An 18,464-nucleotide genomic window follows, 5' to 3' on the forward strand; every position below is an offset into this window, starting at 1 on the left:
GACCATGAAATCTCAAGTCTGTGAAGTTGTCATGGAAGGACCTCCACTGTCTTCTGAACAGGGAAGGAATACACGGTGTGAAGGTTCATTCCTCTGAACCTTCCCTCCCTCCTCTCTCTTTTGCCTACTTACCATTCACTGCTTCCCTGTTTGCCTCACAGCAGAGTGGAACATAGGGCCTTGAGTTACTAACTTCCATATTGGATGAGTAATATGGACCATCATTTCAGACATTTTAGAGTCCTGATTTTTATTGCTGTTGTTACTTTTCTCTTAAACTTAGATATTTGACATATGGTGAAACTCACCTAAATGTCTTCAAAGTGCATATATTCCCTATTTTGCCCTCTGGCAGCTCAACACTGATCTGAGGTGAGCAGTTGTATGTATTTTGTAAAACAGGCTGCTGTTCTTTTGAGAACAGTGCAACAGTGGATTTTCCAAGATATATGGAAACATATGTCAATCTATCTCAGAATAGAACTGTGTCTAAAATATGCATGTACAAGTAACAGCATGTAGGAAAGGTTTTGGTCTGGGCACATTTTACTACTGGATTTATATGGGCATGAGGTAACACCTACTTTTTATCTTCAAAGAGCAAATCCATGTGCGTAATTGAAACAAGTCCTTATTCTGTACACTATAAATATGCACCAGATGTATCTTTTATAAATATATATTTTGCAGCATGGTGGGATTGGCTTGTACCTGATGGTTACATCAGCCATGCTCCAAGGAGAAATAAATATGAATTGCTTTCCATACTAGGAAATGGCATGTCCTAGTCATGGTCACAGGCAAGTCTGTAAGTACAGTAAACAACTACATTATCACCTTATTGATTTATACTGTGTAATGTGATGGTTTGATTGCTCTAAACAGGAATCACGTCACTGAAATAACAAACAAAACTGGTTAGACTGAAATGCATACATTGTAATTTCCACTGGCTGCTAGGATTATTTTGAAGTACATTCACTGAGCATGGTGTTATGATCAGCTGTTGTTAATGATATAACAGATGGATAAAGATGTTACAGTAAGGGTAAAGATCACAAAGGATTAGTTTTATATTTCAGGTTGCCTTCAGCATTATGACTTTTTGGAAGAAGAAAACACGTGAAAGTGAATTGGTTTTGGCTTGTCCAACCTTTTGGAGCCTGTTTGCAGCCACTGTATACACCTCTTACTAAATAATAATCAAACCCATCAAAATATGGATCATTATCAAAATGCTTCATGAAACTAAAAAATTAGTTTTGTTTATATGCAAATGTTAGATTTCTGCAACAGTCCATAACAGAAAGCCAAATATGGCCCCTTTGCTCAAAGGGTCCAGGTGACCTGATAAGTAAATCTGTGGTCATGACAAAAAAATTCTGTGTTTACTCCAAGAAATGCAAAACAAACTCAAGATAAAACTAAAAGCAGCTTTGAAACTTTCTTAGAAGTTTATTATTTCATTTGTCTATTTCCTAAAAGGTTCTGTTTTTACTTTATACTTGTGAACCAAAAAAAGAGCTGAGATATTTTTAACCATATGTTTCAACTTAGTCTTATTTCTTCATTAGTCAGACACAAAGCATTATATCGTGCTTCTAACTAACCTAGAGCTATCGTAGAAATACATATAGTAAATAAAGAGACAAATTGTTATATTCTTAAAAAGCAATTAGTAGGATTAACCAGGATTTGTATTCACTCAGACTGACAAAGTACTCTGCATCATTTTATTATTCTTTTCTAAGTGACCTCTAGTGTTCACAGCTATGTATTGTATTCACTCCTCTGCTCTATACAGCACTAAACTTGCACAAATATGTCAAATAATCTCAATTCTTGGTATGCCTACCCATTTAGGCGCCTCCACAATAAGATTTTAAACTATTTATTTTAAAAGAAGCGATTTGCTATTTAGTAACACTGTTGTGTACATATTTCGGTCCCCACAACATAATATTATTGCAATGGAGCCTTGGAATTAATTGTAAAGATAAATATATCTTCTTGACTCCTGTTGCTTTTTCTAAACTCTCAGACAATAGTATCCAAATGGCACTATAATTCTGTCAGTCCATAAACATTTGGGGGGGAACCTCATAAGGCAACATTCAACTTAGTGAATCATTAAACAAATACCCATACAATTTAACTTTTTTGAAGGCTTTCCCTTCTGCTTAGCTTTACTTTGCACGTTGCAGAAGTCATTTAAAACTTGAGAACATTACAGGCAATTTCTTTTCCACAGGAGATTCAGACATTACTTTCCCTTTCACTAATCCAGTCCTCTGTTGCAGCCTCTGTGTGAGTGTGCATAGCAAATGGTGGAGGTGTTGCAGGTGCGGTTTTCCCACATACTGCGTGTTGTGCCGCTCAGTCTCAAGTGGTTAATATTGTACAGGAGTCTGGGTAAAATTGTTTCTACGTGGATTGTTGGATTCTCCTTTGCCACCTGCAAGCAGTTAGTGGGAATGCCAGGGATATTGTATAAAATTGGTTTGTGCTAGTGAAAAATTTACAGATTGGTGGAAGGGGAACCCAGCTCCCTCCTATCCACTATACTTTCTTTTCTTCTTTTCTTCGCTTCTCCTTCTCCCTTCCTATCCTTCTCTGCTGCCCCAGAAGTGGCATACTGTGGCATGATGTTAGTCATAGTGTGTTTGGACTGCAGAACACTACAATTTGTGTCCCAGAAAATGGAGTCAAATCAACTTCTGCAGGTTTTACTTCAAGGTTCAAATTTAATTGCCTTCAGCCTTTAAAGGTTTCATCCCCCATAATTGTCCCTTCCTTAACTCCTGCTCTTCTTTAGTTTTCATTGGGTAGTGGTTGTGGCAGTGAATGTAGTAGATTTTATTGTTTCGAGGAGTTATGTGTTGGGGAGATCTACAACAGTAAGCTTGCCAGCTTCACAGCTATGTGCATATCCTGAATTCTTGTTTGCCAAGCTTTCATTAGCATTGGCTGATGTTCATGAACTCACTTGAACCCGAGGATCAGTTCAGACAGGTTTTCTGTAAAGAGTGTGCACAGCTCTGTGACATTGTGCGTAAGTGATGAGATTTTGGTTATCAGAAGATAAGTTCCTTCCTGTTGTTTTCGTTGGCCTATCTTTCCCCTCATTTCTTTTTTCCCTTGGTGTGTTTGTGTATATATGTGGAGGAGTGTGCTAGGACTGTTGATTCAGAGTTAGATCTCTTTTTCCTCCCCTCATCCCCTGTCACTCTCTTTTCCTCTTCTTTCCTCATTTTTCTTTTTCCTCCCTCTCCTCTGGGTGGTGGGGCTGTGTTATCAGAAGCAAATCCTCCTGCCTGCTCTCCCCTTTTTGCATAACTCACTTCTATTGGTTAAAATGAATGGTTCCACAATTATCGTCATGAAAAGCCGGTGTGTATAGAGACAGTAATACAACCTGGCTGTGGCTATTACAGAATTAAATACTTGTTACATAAAAAATTAATACAGAAGCTGAATGTACTTTGATCAACATCACTAAAAGGCTCATTGGGCAGCAACAAAGTACTTTTCCATGTTTAAGATGTGATTGTTTACATCAAAAAGTGATCTTTGTATGTGGCGCTCCTACCTGAATCAACAGGAGGAGTCAACCTGAAGTACGTTTCACATGAAATGTAGTATTTACAAGGGGATCTTTTTTGCAATCAGCGAGGGTGTGTCTAGACTACAGGGTTTTTTAGAAAAAAGTGGCCTTTTTTTGAAAAAATTTCCCCTGCATCTAGACTGCTGCCACGTTCTTTCAAAAGCAAATCAAAAGAACGCCGCAGTTTTTTCGAACGCGGAAAACCTTGTTTTATGAGGAATAATGCCTTTTTTCAAAAGTGCTCTTTCGAAAAAAGGTGCTATGTAATGCAAACTGTGCTTTTTCCAAAGAGAGCATCCAGACTGCTTGGGTGTTCTCTTTCAAAAAGTGGCTTGCTTTTTTGAAAGTATTGGTTGTAGTCTAGATGCTCTATTTTGAAAGAGGCTTTTTCGAAAGATATTTTTGAAAAAGCATCTTTTGAAAGAGGCTTGCAGTCTAGACGTAGCTCTAGGGAATATCATTTCTTGTATAGAAGTTTCTCAAAACATTTTATAAAGTCAATAATACAGTACAATCTGTGTTATCTGGCATTTTAATATCCAGAAAATTCAGTTAATTGGCATTTTTAATAGATGGCAATACACTTACTCTTTCAGTTAACCAGAAAAATTCCGATAGCTGGCTGGCATAACTTTTCAACATTTTCCGGTGCTTGCAGAAGTTAAGTTTGTAAACTTGCAGCAGTAAAGCTTTTTTGTGTTGTGCTTCTGCATATACTACTATTATTTGATATTATCTAACCCATTTTTCAACTATAGTTAGTGTACAGTGAAAAAATCATGAACTATCAGTATAATGGTTGAATAATCAGCTCATTTGATTAAACAACCCCCACTTCCCATGAATGCTGAATAAGAAAGCTTGTACTGTATCATTATTTGTAAAGCACCGCAGAAATATATGGTATTTGTGGAGGGCAGGGACTAATGAAGATGAAAATTCTCTTCTTCTCAAGACTCATGTGTTGCTGTAGCACCAGAAATCAGTTAATGTATGAGAACCTAACTTAGAGGCAGTTTGAAAAAGTCAATATCTATGCATGCATTACAAAAAGTGGATTCATCCATAAACAAAGCAAACCTAATTAATGTCTGCAATTAAAATTGCATGCATGTATATTAAAATAGGGAGACCAGATCACTGCCCTCTTTTATGGCTGGTGCTGTGTTAGGTCCTAAGAAGACCCCTCCACTGTGACTCTACCCAGCTAAACACAACCACAATGCAAGGACAGCAACAGGGGCCCCTTTCCCCTTTCGGACCATAAAGTTTGTCAGCATGGTGCCCTTCAATATTTATCCTAGCAGTTCAGATACATATACTTGAGTCAGTGGGAAACCTGGACATGCTGCAATCTTCTTCTTTCCCATTATAAACCCTACGCATGTACGTGGGGTGGCTAGCCCATCCCTTTGTTCATACCACTGTGGCTACAGTTCTACTTTAATGTGCAAGTTTAATCAACGCTACTGTGGGTATGTCTATCCAAGCTGGAAATTATTCCATCAGCTCCAGTTATCTGTTGGCAATGGGGCCTCTTAGAACAGTGGGTCTTGGAATTAACTCCTGACCAAAATACATGGAGCTGCTCTGATGACCTTTCTGGGCAATTGTTCCAGGCTTTTTGCTGACGCAGGTAGTTGTCACATAAAACAGTGCTAGCAACTGCCTTTACAAACAGCTCAGGTCTGGCCCATGGCTCTGTACTAACATCTGTGTGGATGTGGCCAGCTCTAACACTGATGCTCCACCTTATGAACAAATAAAAACTGGGGGAGGGGCCTCTAGCCCAGAATAATGCATAAAAGACTCTGTTTTCCATCTCTACCTATCTTAGGTATTTACACATCCCTAACCATGGTAACTGAGCTTCTCGCTCAACAAATGGCAGTAAAAGTAATACAGTGTCCCAAACAGCATAATGAGAGTCTGGCTCTATACTTATTCAGAGGGAAGAGTAACACCTACTAAATCACAGCACAGGGGATTTTCTTGGAAGTTTCTCATCCGAATACTGACTAGCTGAGCTCTGCAGAGATTGAAGCCCAAAGTTTTGTGGCTGCGGGCTAAGCTTTACATGGCTGGACTTTTCATTTTCTAATGTGGATTTGTGATTTTTTTTTTCCAGAGGAGACTGCATTATACTTGGATCAATAAGTATAATTGATGTATAATAATAGGAGCCATGTCTTATCTGTCACTGATGAAAAAACTGCATGCGTATAATCCATTCACTGTTTTTTTAAATGCAAAGTACACTAAAAGGTGTTGCAAATCCATGGAATGTCCCTGAGTGCTGCATTTTGCATTTAGAGCTCTTTGGAAGATGTATAAAATTGCAAGTAAGCAGACAGTTTTCTGCTGAATATGCAATGAAAGAGCTCACAGCCACATGGAATATGTTGTGCTTATGAAATATGCTCCTGATACACTAGTCTCAGGAAGGAAAATGTGAATACTGGTGAAAAGAACTAAACTCACAATTTTGTCAAACTAATAAGGGCTTGTTTCTACTTACTGGGAGATGGACACTGCAGAAATCGATCTCTTGGAGGTCAATTTAGTGGGTTTAGTAAAGACATTCTAAATTGACTGCTGATTCCTCCTTCCCCTCCATTGACTCCGGTACTCCACCGAGTTGCAAGGAGTAAGGAAAGTCGACAGGAGAACTTCTTCCATCGACCTCCTGTAGTCAAGCTAAGATACATCAACTCCAGCTACACTATTTACATAGTTAGCGTTGTGTATCTTAGTTTGACTTTCTCACATAGGCCGATTTTCCTTTTCTTTCATCACTGCCATGTTAGATGTGTGCATCTGATGTGATTTTTGGAAAGTAGCAGGACTTGGAAGAAGAATGGCATTTGTTAGCCTCTCACAGAAATGTATGATTTCATTTTGGGTGGTATGTATTAAACGTAGCTACTTGAGAGCAGTGTTGATTCCAGGGAGTACACACCAGTGAGTAAGAATACACTGATTTCTTGGAAACATATGTATCTCCTCTCAGCAAATATCCTCTGAGGATAAAACCTGTTGCCTCTGGAGGCATATCTGCCCTATATCTGGGGGTGGTCCTCCCACAAAGACCAGGTCCACAGACTCATGTAGGCTGGGCCTGTACTAGTTCTCTAAAAATAGCTGTATAGATGTGTTGATGCTGTGGCTTGAGCTAGAGCTCAGATTCTAAAGGCTGGGCGGTGAACCTGATCTACAATCTCAGGGTATGTCTACACTACAAAGTTAATTCGAACTAACAGACGTTAGTTCAAATTAACTTTGATAGGCACTACACAGGCAAACTGCTAGTTCGAACTTAATTCGAACTAGCGGAGCACTTAATTCAAACCAGGTAAACCTCATTCTACGAGGACTAATGCCTAGTTCGAATTAAGTAGTTCGAATTAAGGGCTGTGTAGCCACTTAATTCGAACTAGTGGGAGGCTAGCCCTCCCCAGCTTTCCCTGGTGGCCACTCTGGGCACCACCAGGGAAACTCGTCTGCCCCGCTCCCGGCCCCGGAGCGCTTAAAGGGGCACTGTCTGGCTACGGTGCCCGTGCCAGGTGCAAGCCTGCCAGCACCCAGCCAGCAGACCCTGCACCTGGCATGGCACGAACCAGCCACCCGCTGCCTCCCAGCCCTCCCCCTCTTCCCGGGACCAGGCTGGCGGCTCCCGGGAGCCTGCCCAGGTCGCAAGAGGCGGGCGCCCACCTGGTCTAGTGCGGAGATCGTGGACCTCATCCACGACCTCAGCACTAGGCACAGGAAAGTGGCCGTCTAGGGCAGGAGAGCTGCCAGCCTGGCCACCCAGGAGCAGGTTTGCATGAAAATCAGGGTGGTCCAGTGAGACCCCCGCCCTGAGCCCAGAGCTTAGAATGGCCATACTGGGTCAGACCAAAGGTCCATCTAGCCCAGGGTATGTCTACACTACCCCGCTAGTTCGAACTAGCGGGGTAATGTATGCATACCGCACTTGCTAATGAAGCCCGGGATTTGAATTTCCCGGGCTTCATTAGCATAAGCGGGGAGCCGCCATTTTTAAATCCCCGCTGCTTCGAACCCCGTGTAGCGCGGCTACACGGGGCTCGAACTAGGTAGTTCGGACTAGGGTCCTATTCCGAACTACCGGTACTCCTCGTGAAACGAGGTGTACCGGTAGTTCGGAATAGGCACCCTAGTCCGAACTACCTAGTTCGAGCCCCGTGTAGCCGCGCTACACGGGGTTCGAAGCAGCGGGGATTTAAAAATGGCGGCTCCCCGCTTATGCTAATGAAGCCCGGGAAATTCAAATCCCGGGCTTCATTAGCAAGTGCGGTATGCATACATTACCCCGCTAGTTCGAACTAGCGGGGTAGTGTAGACATACCCCCAGTAACCTGTCTGCTGACAGCGGCCAACACTAGGGACCCTGGAGGGGATGGACTGAAGACAATTACCAAGCCATTTGTCTCGTGCCATCTATCTCCAGCCTTCCACAAACAGAGGCCAGGGACACCATTTCTACCCCCTGGCTAATAACACTCCATGGACCCAACCTCCATGAATATATCTAACTTCTCTTTAAACTCTGTTATAGTTCTAACCTCCTGCAGCAAGGAGTTCCACAGGTTGACTATTTGCTTTGTGAAAAAGAACTTTCTGTTATTAGTTTGAAGCCTGCTACCCATTCATTTCATTTGGTGTCCTCCAGTCCTTCTATTATGGGAACTAATGAAGAATTTTTCTTTATGCACCCTCTCCACACCACTCGTGCTTTTAGAGACCTCAATCATATCCCCCCTCAGTCTCCTCTTTTCTAAGCTGAAAAGTCCCAGTCTCTTTAGCCTTTTTTCATATGGGACCTGTTCCAAACCCCTGATCATTTTAGTTGCCCTCCCCTCTCCCATCCTCTCTCTTCCCCTCTCCCACCTCCTTTTTCCAGTTTCCCCGAGTTTTGTTCAATAAAGAGAGTTTCTATTTTTGAACACACATGTCCTTTATTTTGTACATCAGGAAGGGGGGGCTAGAGAGGGGTAAGTGGAAGTAGGTGAGGGAGGACTGGCGTACGAGCCCCCGATGGGGAGGACTGGGGTGGCTCTGCAGGCTCCTTGGGGTGGAAGCTCTCCTGCAGCCCCCCGATTGACCCGCCCCCCGGATGGAAGCCTGCAGCAAGTGCAGCCGGGCTGATGGCCAAGTGCTGTGATGTGCCGAGTGTGGGCACTCCAAACCAGGACTGCTTTGCAAACGGGGAACCTCTGAGAACTGTCTGTCCGGGGTGGGGGTCGGGTCCCTTTAAGTATAGCCCTCGGCTAGCCTGAGACAGCAGCTCCATACTCTAAGTCCTCATCTGATGCCCTGCCGGCACTGCTTCTGGCCATCCTTAACCTCGGTTCAGGGTCCACTCAATGTGGACATGCTAGTTCGAATTAGCAAAATGCTAATTCGAACTAGTTTTTAGGTCTAGATGCACTAGTTCGAATTAGCTTAGTTCGAATTAACTAATTCGAATTAAGTTAGTTCGAATTAGTGCTGTAGTGTAGACACCCTCAGTTACATCTGTACTGTTTGGCAGGCTTACTCCCAGGCACAGAGTAGGCATGTCCTGTAGCACCCGATGAAGAAATATGTTAATTAAAGACACTTGGGGGCCCAATGATGCAAACACTCAGTAGTGGCATAGCGAGGGTATTATGTGCCCGCGGGCAAACGCAAAATTTGCGCCCTCCCAATATTTTTTTTCCTACTTCGATACGCCCAAATGCGTGCAAATTGAGGTGATTGGGTAGAGTGTATTCCTGCCACCATTCATGCTAAAACACATGGGCTACGTCTACACTGGCCCCTTTTCCGAAAGGGGCATGCTAATTTTCCAGGTCGTAATAGGGAAATCCGCGGGGGATTTAAATATCCCCCGCGGCATTTAAATAAAAATATCCGCCGCTTTTTTCCGGCTTGTAGAAAAGCTGGAAAAGAGCGTGTACACTGGCCCCGATCCTCCGGAAAAAAGCTCTTTTCCGGAGGATCTCTTATTTCTACTTTGAAGGAATAAGAGATCCTCCGGAAAAGGGCTTTTTTCCAGAGGATCGGGGCCAGTGTAGACGCTCTTTTCTGGCTTTTCTACAAGCCGGAAAAAAGCGGCGGACATTTTTATTTAAATGCCGCGGGGGATATTTAAATCCCCCGCGGATTTCCCTATTACAACCTGGAAAATTAGCATGCCCCTTTCGGAAAAGGGGCCAGTGTAGACCTAGCCATGTAGTATAACCTCAATGCTTTCAGCATAACATAACTATCACCCTATTTACTTTTTGAAGGTTTCACTGAAACTTTTTCACAGTTGACTGTTGGAATATATACAAAATAGGAAATAATCATAAAAAAGTTAACAACATAACTTTTGGCAGCTAAATTGGTGCCCCCCCCCCCCCCCCTTTGCTATGGCACTGACACTCAGGCATATGTTTAAGTTTATTGACATGCACAGTCCTGTTCATTCACAGGATTGGGGCCTCTGGCCTTATTTTCATTTACCCTGAGGCCCCTTTACACAGTCTTGACAATTTGAAGGGGTCATAAAATGGATGTAAATTACCTAAAGAAACCTTTTCAGGGCTGCTAAGGTATAAAAGAGCCCAAGGATGTGTCATGAAAAGAAAAAGGGCATGTTCTTAGTCCATGTTAATGACACATGGTAACTAACGCAGGTAAAATCCTAGAGCAAGACAAGGCAACTAGCCTGTAGTTTTCACACAAGTTAGCAGGTTGAGTGAAAGTCTATGGGGGAGCCTTGGACTTATCTCAACTTACTAACTCATGTCAAAACTAAGATCTGCCTAGTCCTCACCGGGATTGTATCTTGTATTAGTGACCAGGTGTTCACTAATTTGAGCTAAGAACACACCTTTTACTTAGTGAAGACAAGGCATTAGTGTACATAAAAATTAGGCCAACTTGTCTCTTGCTCAAAAGTAGCTAAGAGAGTTTGAATGAATTCCCTGTGTCTATAACAATAGGCAGGTCTTTTGACTTTAAGACACAAAGTATTTTATAAATAAAACATAACATTTTGAAAATAGCTCACTAACTCTATGCATGCTTTATTGTTTAGCTCCTTTTAACTATATATACTAGTCATCCTTAAAAGACTTCCCACAGCTAATGTAATTTACATAAGAAAATGAAAAGTTGGAAGATGGGGATGGAGTGGGAGAGTAACCTTCCCTTTCCTCCCTTTTTTGTTGATGTTTTCATTAAAAATGTGCAGATAGCTCCAATTTGCAGAATCCTAGGGGAAAGGGATATTTAAATAATGCTGTAATACAGAGGTAGCACAGCTATTTCAGAAAATACAAGCTTTTTCAAGGGTAGTCAATTTATTTTACTTTGATTAGGGACAAAACTGGAGAGAAAATATGACCTGAAACCATTCTAATGAATAGTGTAGGGCTGGACCAATGTCTCATTCCTATATAATCAAGACACAGTGACAAGCAAAAACCACACAGTAGGCATAAATCCTGTGAATGTGAATGCAGGACTGGCACCAAAAGTATGTATTTTTTCACATTGCTGGCTCACTGTGTGAAATAGCAAGTCACTTAATATCTCTGGGTCTCATTTTCCAGACTCCCTAAAAGAGAAAAGTTCAGTGACAGTTGTGGGTAATCTGAAATTGAAGCTGCTTAGTTAGTTGATTAAATATGGATGTAATTGCCTCAAATATGAAGAATAAGGTTGGAACTGCCAATCTAATATTCTTATTATAGATATATATACACACACAATAATTCACAATACTAGACCCCCCCAATAGCTTACACAATAATAAAGTTCACAGTAATCCACACACAATAGTTTACATTTAAAACAATCTAACTGCATATTGTTTAGTTAAGCCTGCTTGCTGTACATGTCTCAAAAAACTCTATACCTTTCTTCCCTTTATACTCTGCAGTTAGGATTATTGGTTCCCTCTCTAGATCCATTCTGAGGCCCATTCTGTTTTTAGTTTGTACTAATGATCTTTTTTATATACAAATAATTCCAAGTTTACTTTAATACAGATGGTATTTGTCCATAGCCAGAAACACTTTCCAAAATGTACCATTGCTCAATAAACTAGTTCAAAAAACATCTTAATGAAAATAAACAATCAAATGAAATATTGCTTGGATCAAAATAGAGATTAGTGAGAATGAAAACTCCTATGAGCACCATAACTGATTCCTTTCACTACCCATGTCTTGGTATTAACAATTTAACCTAGTTTACAAATGCAGACAAAATAGAAAATTGGTTTCATGAGTATATATATATATATATATATATATATATATATATATATATATATATATATATATATATGATTTAATGAGACTTGGTAACTTGATCTGCTACCACCTGTATTGCATTAAAAACAGGATATTGTGCGTCTCTCTAAACTGTACCAGATAAAATGTTCATTTACTATGTGGTAGAGTTTGCTCAGTAAGAGAGTGGTTACATATGCCTGTTACCAAAGACAATGGTGAGTCCCTTGAGGAAACCTGTCCAACATTTTTTTCCATACAGGTGGAATTTCTCTCTGGGGTACAGATTGTTGAAAATTATTTTAATTTTGCATAAAAAGTAAACAACAATAGAAACATATTATTTTATGATAACCATAATTCTCATGAAAATGTCTCAACCTGTTAGAAGGAACATGGGAAGAAAACTGAGTGGGATTGTTTTTATTAAATCTGAAAAATACAAATGAAAAGATATTTTAATGAACAAATTCTCACAGACTTTTTTCTCCCTAAGCAGATTCCATTTATGTTTACATATTAGAGTGTTTTAAAATTAGGCTTTCATTTTTTAAGGTTTATGAGTTTATATCAATAATTGGTTCCTGCATCAGACACATTTGATAGGAACAAAGTTTAGTGTAAAATGTAATGAATAATAATGGTTCCTTCTGATAAAGAAAGGATTGTTCTTAACATGTACTGCCACCAAACGGAAACTGGAGGGAATTTCACAAGATGTGACTTACACGAGGGCAATACAGATCCAGTAACTAATATTTATGTGAGCCCATGTTGGAATATGTCTCTCATGTGAGAAATAGTAGGGCTGGTAGTTTATTTAGCCTCTGACTCCCAGAAAAGTGGATTTTAGTTGTGGATTTATTTCTGCATCAAATTTACAACTGTATCAAATAAACATGACAAACCTCTCCCTTTCCAGCCTTCTCTCCTTTTCTTGTACCTTGATACCCAGTCTTCCTTGGCCTCTGTGTGTGGTATTGTGTCCCTCACTGTGGCATCTGAACATGTGTTGCCTCTAAAATGGAATTGCCTCCCCTCATTGGTGAATCAAGTATCTTCTCATTTTCTTAAAGCACACTTTTGCCAAGCCTATCAACATTAACTCTCCAGAGCTTGCCTATTCCTTTCTTAAGAAAGAAAGACATCACCTCGTCCCACCTCCAGCATCCTCCTCCTCATATGTGTACTAAATCTATTCTCTTGTCACCCTTCAGCTAATTCTTCAATATCCTTTTCTACCATGAAGCCTACAAGAAATCACCATCTGACAACGGTTAAACTGAAAACCACTGAGGGCTGCTGCTAAGTATTTATATTCATTAGAAACACTTGTATTTATATCAGAAGCATCTTACTTCTCTTGTCCTTGTCCTCCTCCCACAACTTCCCTCCAGTTATTATACTCACTTGGTGGCATCTTCTCTGAAATTACATTTTAAACTCTTCAGAGCAAGGACTGTGTCTTCTTATGTGTTTGTCCAGGAGGATTTTATGACATACTTGATTACCCATATTAATATTAATTTGAGGGTTTTTTTGGCTTCTCCAGCATAGGATTGCAGCGTGCCTTTCCTTCCCTTAAGCTCCTATGAAAGGGGGCAGTTATAGTTTGGTACTTGTGCTCCTTAATCACAAGATACAGGGAAATAGACTGTAAGATCTTTGAGATGAGGGCTGTCCTTCACTATGGCCGTGTCCAGACTCAGGGGTTTTTTCAGGAAAAGTAGCCTTTTCCCGAAAAAACTTACCCTGCGTCCAGACTCAAGCCGCGTTCTTTCGAAATTATTTCGAAAGAACGCGGCTTTTCTTTCGATGGCGGTAAACCTCGTTTCACGAGGAAGAACGCCTTCCTTCGAAAGTTCCTCTTTCGAAAGAAGGCGTTCTTCAATGTAAAGAGGCCGTCTTCGAAAGAGAGCATCCAGACTCACTGGGTGCTCTCTTTCGAAAAAGCGGATTTCTCTTTAGAAAGATCCGCCTGCAGTCTAGACGCGATCTTTCGAAAGAGGCTCTTTCGAAAGATGCTTTCGAAAGAGCCTCTTTCGAAAGAAGCCTGCAGTCTAGACATAGCCTATGTGTGTGCACTGCCTAGCTAAATGGACCTCTTGCCTGGCTGATTCTATATTCTCTGATTTGGCTACTGTTCCCTCCCTGAGGGATTTTAACTATCCAAACATCTATTGGAAAAATAGTACAGCAAAATATAAAATGTCCAGTAAGTTCTGGGAATGTAATGGGAACAACTTATTGCTTTAACTGGTGGAGGAAATAAGTAGGAGGGACAATCATTTTAGACTTGATTCTGTGGTTACAACTCTGAAGAGAGAAGGCAATTTGGATATACGAAGTTATGGAGGGTCTGAATTCATTGTTCTAATGGAAGAAAGCAAGGCAAGGAAGGAAGGACAGTAGAATAAGAATAATGGAATTAAAAAATGAAGATTTTAATAAACAGAGAAGAGTTTCTTCATATGGGAAGAAACTCTAAGGGTATGTCTACACTAGCCCCCTAGTTCGAACGGAGGATAGGACAAGAAGCAATGGGCTTAAAACGCAGCGAGGGAGGTTTAGGTTGGACTTTAGGAAATTTCCTAACTGTCAGGGTGGTTAAACACTGGAATAAATTATCTAGGGAGGTTATGGACTCTCCATCACTGGAGATATTTTAGAGCAGGTTAGACAGCCATCTATCAGGGATGGTCTAGATGGTGCTTGGTCCTGCCGTGTGGGCAGGGGACTGGACTTGATGATATCTTGAGGTCCCTTCCAGTTCTAGTTTTCTGTGAGTCTATGATTCTATAATAATGGCTATGAGAAATTGGTAGACACCACAAGATAACCATTGGTAACTGGTGAGAAATGTTAGAGAGCTAAGGTAACCTGTTACTAGGTGATGTGATAAAAAAAGAAATAATGAGTCAACCTATGAAATTCAGACCACCCCATGAATAATCTGTGTGTGAGGAGGGTGGAAGTTAAAATAAGGAAGAGGTTAAACGCTTCATAAATATATATGGATCACAGTGGACAACAGCATAACATATTTTAAAAGTTGTGTCCTGCTTGCATACCTTGGGGTAAGATGCCAAAATGATGACCACAGGTGAGGATGATGACCAAGACTTTAGGTTTTTCCATAAGGCATGGTGTATGAGTAATGCACATCCCTATGGATTCTGTATTGGTTTCTCTCTCTCCTTTCCCTGAATGCAATGTATGTATTATTTGGCTAATTAAGGTAATTATAGAAAGAGCATTAGGAGATCTCTGGTTTGCACCAGCTTCTATTGATCACCTCTCTATCACTTTTAGTTTTGGGAGCAGAACACTGACAGATTAAAGTAGGTGTGATGCTTCACCTTGGGATAGGTGACTAGTTAAAATAACATGCAACTAACCATAGGTAAGGGCACCCTGTCAAACTGGGAGAACATATCTAGTGGGGTATTACAGGGTTTTGTCTTGGTGTAAGAGAATGGGTTACTACTGGGCCGGGTCACAGAGTCAGGGGACAGCCATGAGATGATTTCAGCTCTCTCAACAGTTTCTCAATTTAAATTTGATGTTGTGCAAGCGATTACAGTGCTCAATAATCTAGACTAGTGACAAGGCCTATTTAGAAAGAAACATGTAGCCAAGACACACAAGTTTGAAAAATTGCTTGTGTGCATAATTTGTTTCTTTCTTTATAAAGACTTTCAGCATGCATGTCAACTGAGGATAGAGGATTATGCATCATACCAGATTATTCTTCAGACCTTCTTCAACTGACTAAACCACAATGTCTAATAGGAAACACTCACATAACAATTGTATGTCATGCCAATGATCCATTTATTCAGGAACTTGGTGGGATGACTCACATGACTGGAGCGATGTCATGGAAGGGTATAAACTGTTCAGAAAGAACAGGCAGGGGAGAAAAGGAGGAGTTGCACTGTATGTAAGAGAGCACTATGATTGTTCAGAACTCCAGTATATAGAGGGAGAAAAGCTTGTTGGGAGTCTATGGGTCAAGTTTAGAGGTATAAGCAAGAGCAGTGATATTGTAGTTGGTGTCTGCTACAGGCCCCCGAATCAGTGGATGAGGTAGATGAGGCTTTCTTTGGACAACTGAGAGAAGTTTCCAGATCGCAGGTCCTGGTTCTCATGGGGGACTTTAATCACCCTGACATCTGTTGGGAGACCAATATGGCAGTACACAGACAATCCAGGAAGTTTTTGGAGAAGGTTGGGGATAACTTCTTGGTACAAGTGCTGAAGGAACCGACCAGGGGCCATACGCAGCTTGATCTGCTGATCACAAACAGGGAGAAGCTAATAGGGGAAGTAGAGGTGGGTGTTAACCTGGGAAGCAGTGATCATGAGATGGTAGATTTCAGGATCCTGACCAAAGGAAGAAAGGAGAATAGTAAAATACACACCTTGAACTTCAGAAGAGCAGACTTCGACTCCCTCAGAGACCTGATGGACAGAATCCCCTGGGATGCTAACATGAAGGGGAAAGGAGCCCAGGAGAACTGGAAGTATTTTAAAGAAGCCTTATTGAAGGCACTGAAAGAAACCATTCCCATGTGTAGCAAGAGAAGCAAATATGGCAGGAGACCCGATTGGCTCACTGGGGAAATCCTTGGTGAACTTCAGCACAAAAAGGGAGCTTACAAAAAGTGGAAACTTGGACAGATGACTAGAGAGGGGTATAAATGTATAGCTTGAGAATGCAGGGGAGTTATCAGGAAGGGAAAAGCACAACTGGAATTGCAACTCGCACGGGATTTGAAGGATAACAAAAAAGATATCTTGATTGTACAGGCATGTTAGCAATAAGAGGGTGATCAGAGAGCGTGTGGGGTCCCTACTGGATGAGGGCAGTAACCTAGTGAAAGATGATGTAGGAAGCTGAAGTACTTAATGCTTTCTTTGCCTCTGTCTTCTAGGACAAGGTCAGCTCCCAGACTAATGCACTAAGTGACACAATATGGAATGAAGGTTGACAGCCCTTGGTGGGGAAAGAACAGGTTAGAAAAGCTAAACATTCATAAAACCATGGAACTGGATTTAATACGTCTGAGGGCATTGAGGGAACTGGCAAATGTCATTGAGGAGCCTTTGGCCATTATCTTTGAAAAGTTGTGGAGATCAGGAGAGATCCCGAATGATTGGAAAAAGGCAAATGTAGTGCCCATCTTTAAGAAAGGGAAGAAGGACAATCCAGGACCGCATCCTGGGGGCTCACGCCGTCCATGCTCCCCGGGTGGTCATCGATCCTGGGACAGAGGGACCTGTCCTGGACACCGAGGAGGAGGAGCCGGCAGACGCCGTGAGCCAGGAGCCTCCTGGGAGCCTGCCCAGGACCCAGGACCCAGGACCCCACAGACCACACCTCCTGTATCGTCTGAATCCGGGGAGGCCTCCACCTGTGAGTACCATCATGCTCCCCTTATGTGTACGGGGGGGGGGGGAGAGGGAGAGGGAGCTCAGGGATCGTGCGCCTGGGCCTTGCCCACATGGAGCAGCAGCTGGGTGTCATGCAGGGGCCTTGTCCCCAGGGAGAACTGACCGCTGCTCTTGTTTCACCACAGCCGCAGCACCTGGGACTGCAGGGCGCACCACCCCACCTGCAACAGCCACCCGCGTCCGGGCCAGCAGGCGTGCCAGGAATGAGGAGGACTAGCAGCGGCAGCACCTCTGGTTCATGGAGCAGCTGCTCTGCAACCAGGAGCACTGGGTCCAGGAGGACCTTCGGCTGCGCCAGCGGAGTGTGGATGCACTGGAGGAGCAGGGCCGTGGCCTCAGAGGCCACCTCCAGACCCTGGTCTACCGGTTCCTGCCTCCTCCTGCTCCGGCTCCTGTGGCTGCCCCAGCTCTCGCTCCTCCTCCCACCCCTGCTGCCCCTGCTCCCTCTCCCACTTCCTCCGCACCCCCTGTCCCTCCTGCCCCACCCTCCATACCCGTTCTCCGCCCCGAGGCCCCCGCACCCGCAGTGTTGTGAGAGGGGAGAGCCAGCCAGACCCCCAAGCCTGAGCTTTCCCTTCCCTTCCTCCCCTTCCACCCCCTTCCAGCTCCCTCCCCCCAGGTTTCCCCCTCTCCTCTCCCATCCTCCCTCCTCCCTCCCCCCACCCCAGTTATGTAAAATAAAGAGAGTTTTTTTTTGCCAAAACAGGTGTCTTTATTTGACATTAGGAAGGGAGGTTAGGGAGGGGAAAGGGAAAGGGGGAAGGGTGGAAGAAGGCCCCAGTGGGGCATGCAGGGAGAGTTCAGTCCTCCTCCTCCACCTTGAAGCTCTCCCGCAGGGCATCCCGGATCTGGACGGCCCCCCGCTGGGCTTCCCGGACAGCGGCGGTGCGGGGCTGAGCGTACTGGCCAGCCATGTGGTCAGCCTCAGCCATCCGGGCTGGCAGGAAAGCCTCCCCCTTTCACTCACACAAATTGTGCAGCACACATCACGCTGCCACCACAGGAGGGATGTGCTCGGCGAGGTCGAGGCGGGTGAGGAAGCACCTAAATCGGGCTTTCAGTCGCCCAAAGGCCCCCTCTATGACGATGCGGGCCCTGGTCAGCCTCGCATTGAA

At 42.9% G+C, this 18,464-nt stretch overlaps 1 long non-coding RNA gene across 3 annotated transcripts; it reads left to right on the top strand.

The window, feature by feature from the left end:
* Window positions 1–512: 512 nt before the first annotated feature.
* LOC142829767 (uncharacterized) lies at window positions 513–17,991 on the top strand. Of its 3 annotated transcripts, none has more exons than XR_012904517.1 (3): window positions 513–808; window positions 16,830–17,311; window positions 17,475–17,991. It is a non-coding gene; the product is annotated as an uncharacterized LOC142829767 (long non-coding RNA). The 3 variants fall into 3 exon arrangements; XR_012904516.1 differs by lacking the exon at window positions 513–808 and adding an exon at window positions 2,256–2,342; XR_012904518.1 differs by lacking the exon at window positions 513–808 and adding an exon at window positions 2,256–2,307.
* The last annotated feature ends 473 nt before the right edge of the window (window positions 17,992–18,464 follow it).

The sequence above is a fragment of the Pelodiscus sinensis genome, chromosome 6 (assembly GCF_049634645.1).
Source record: "Pelodiscus sinensis isolate JC-2024 chromosome 6, ASM4963464v1, whole genome shotgun sequence".
Taxonomy (NCBI): Eukaryota; Metazoa; Chordata; order Testudines; family Trionychidae; genus Pelodiscus; species Pelodiscus sinensis.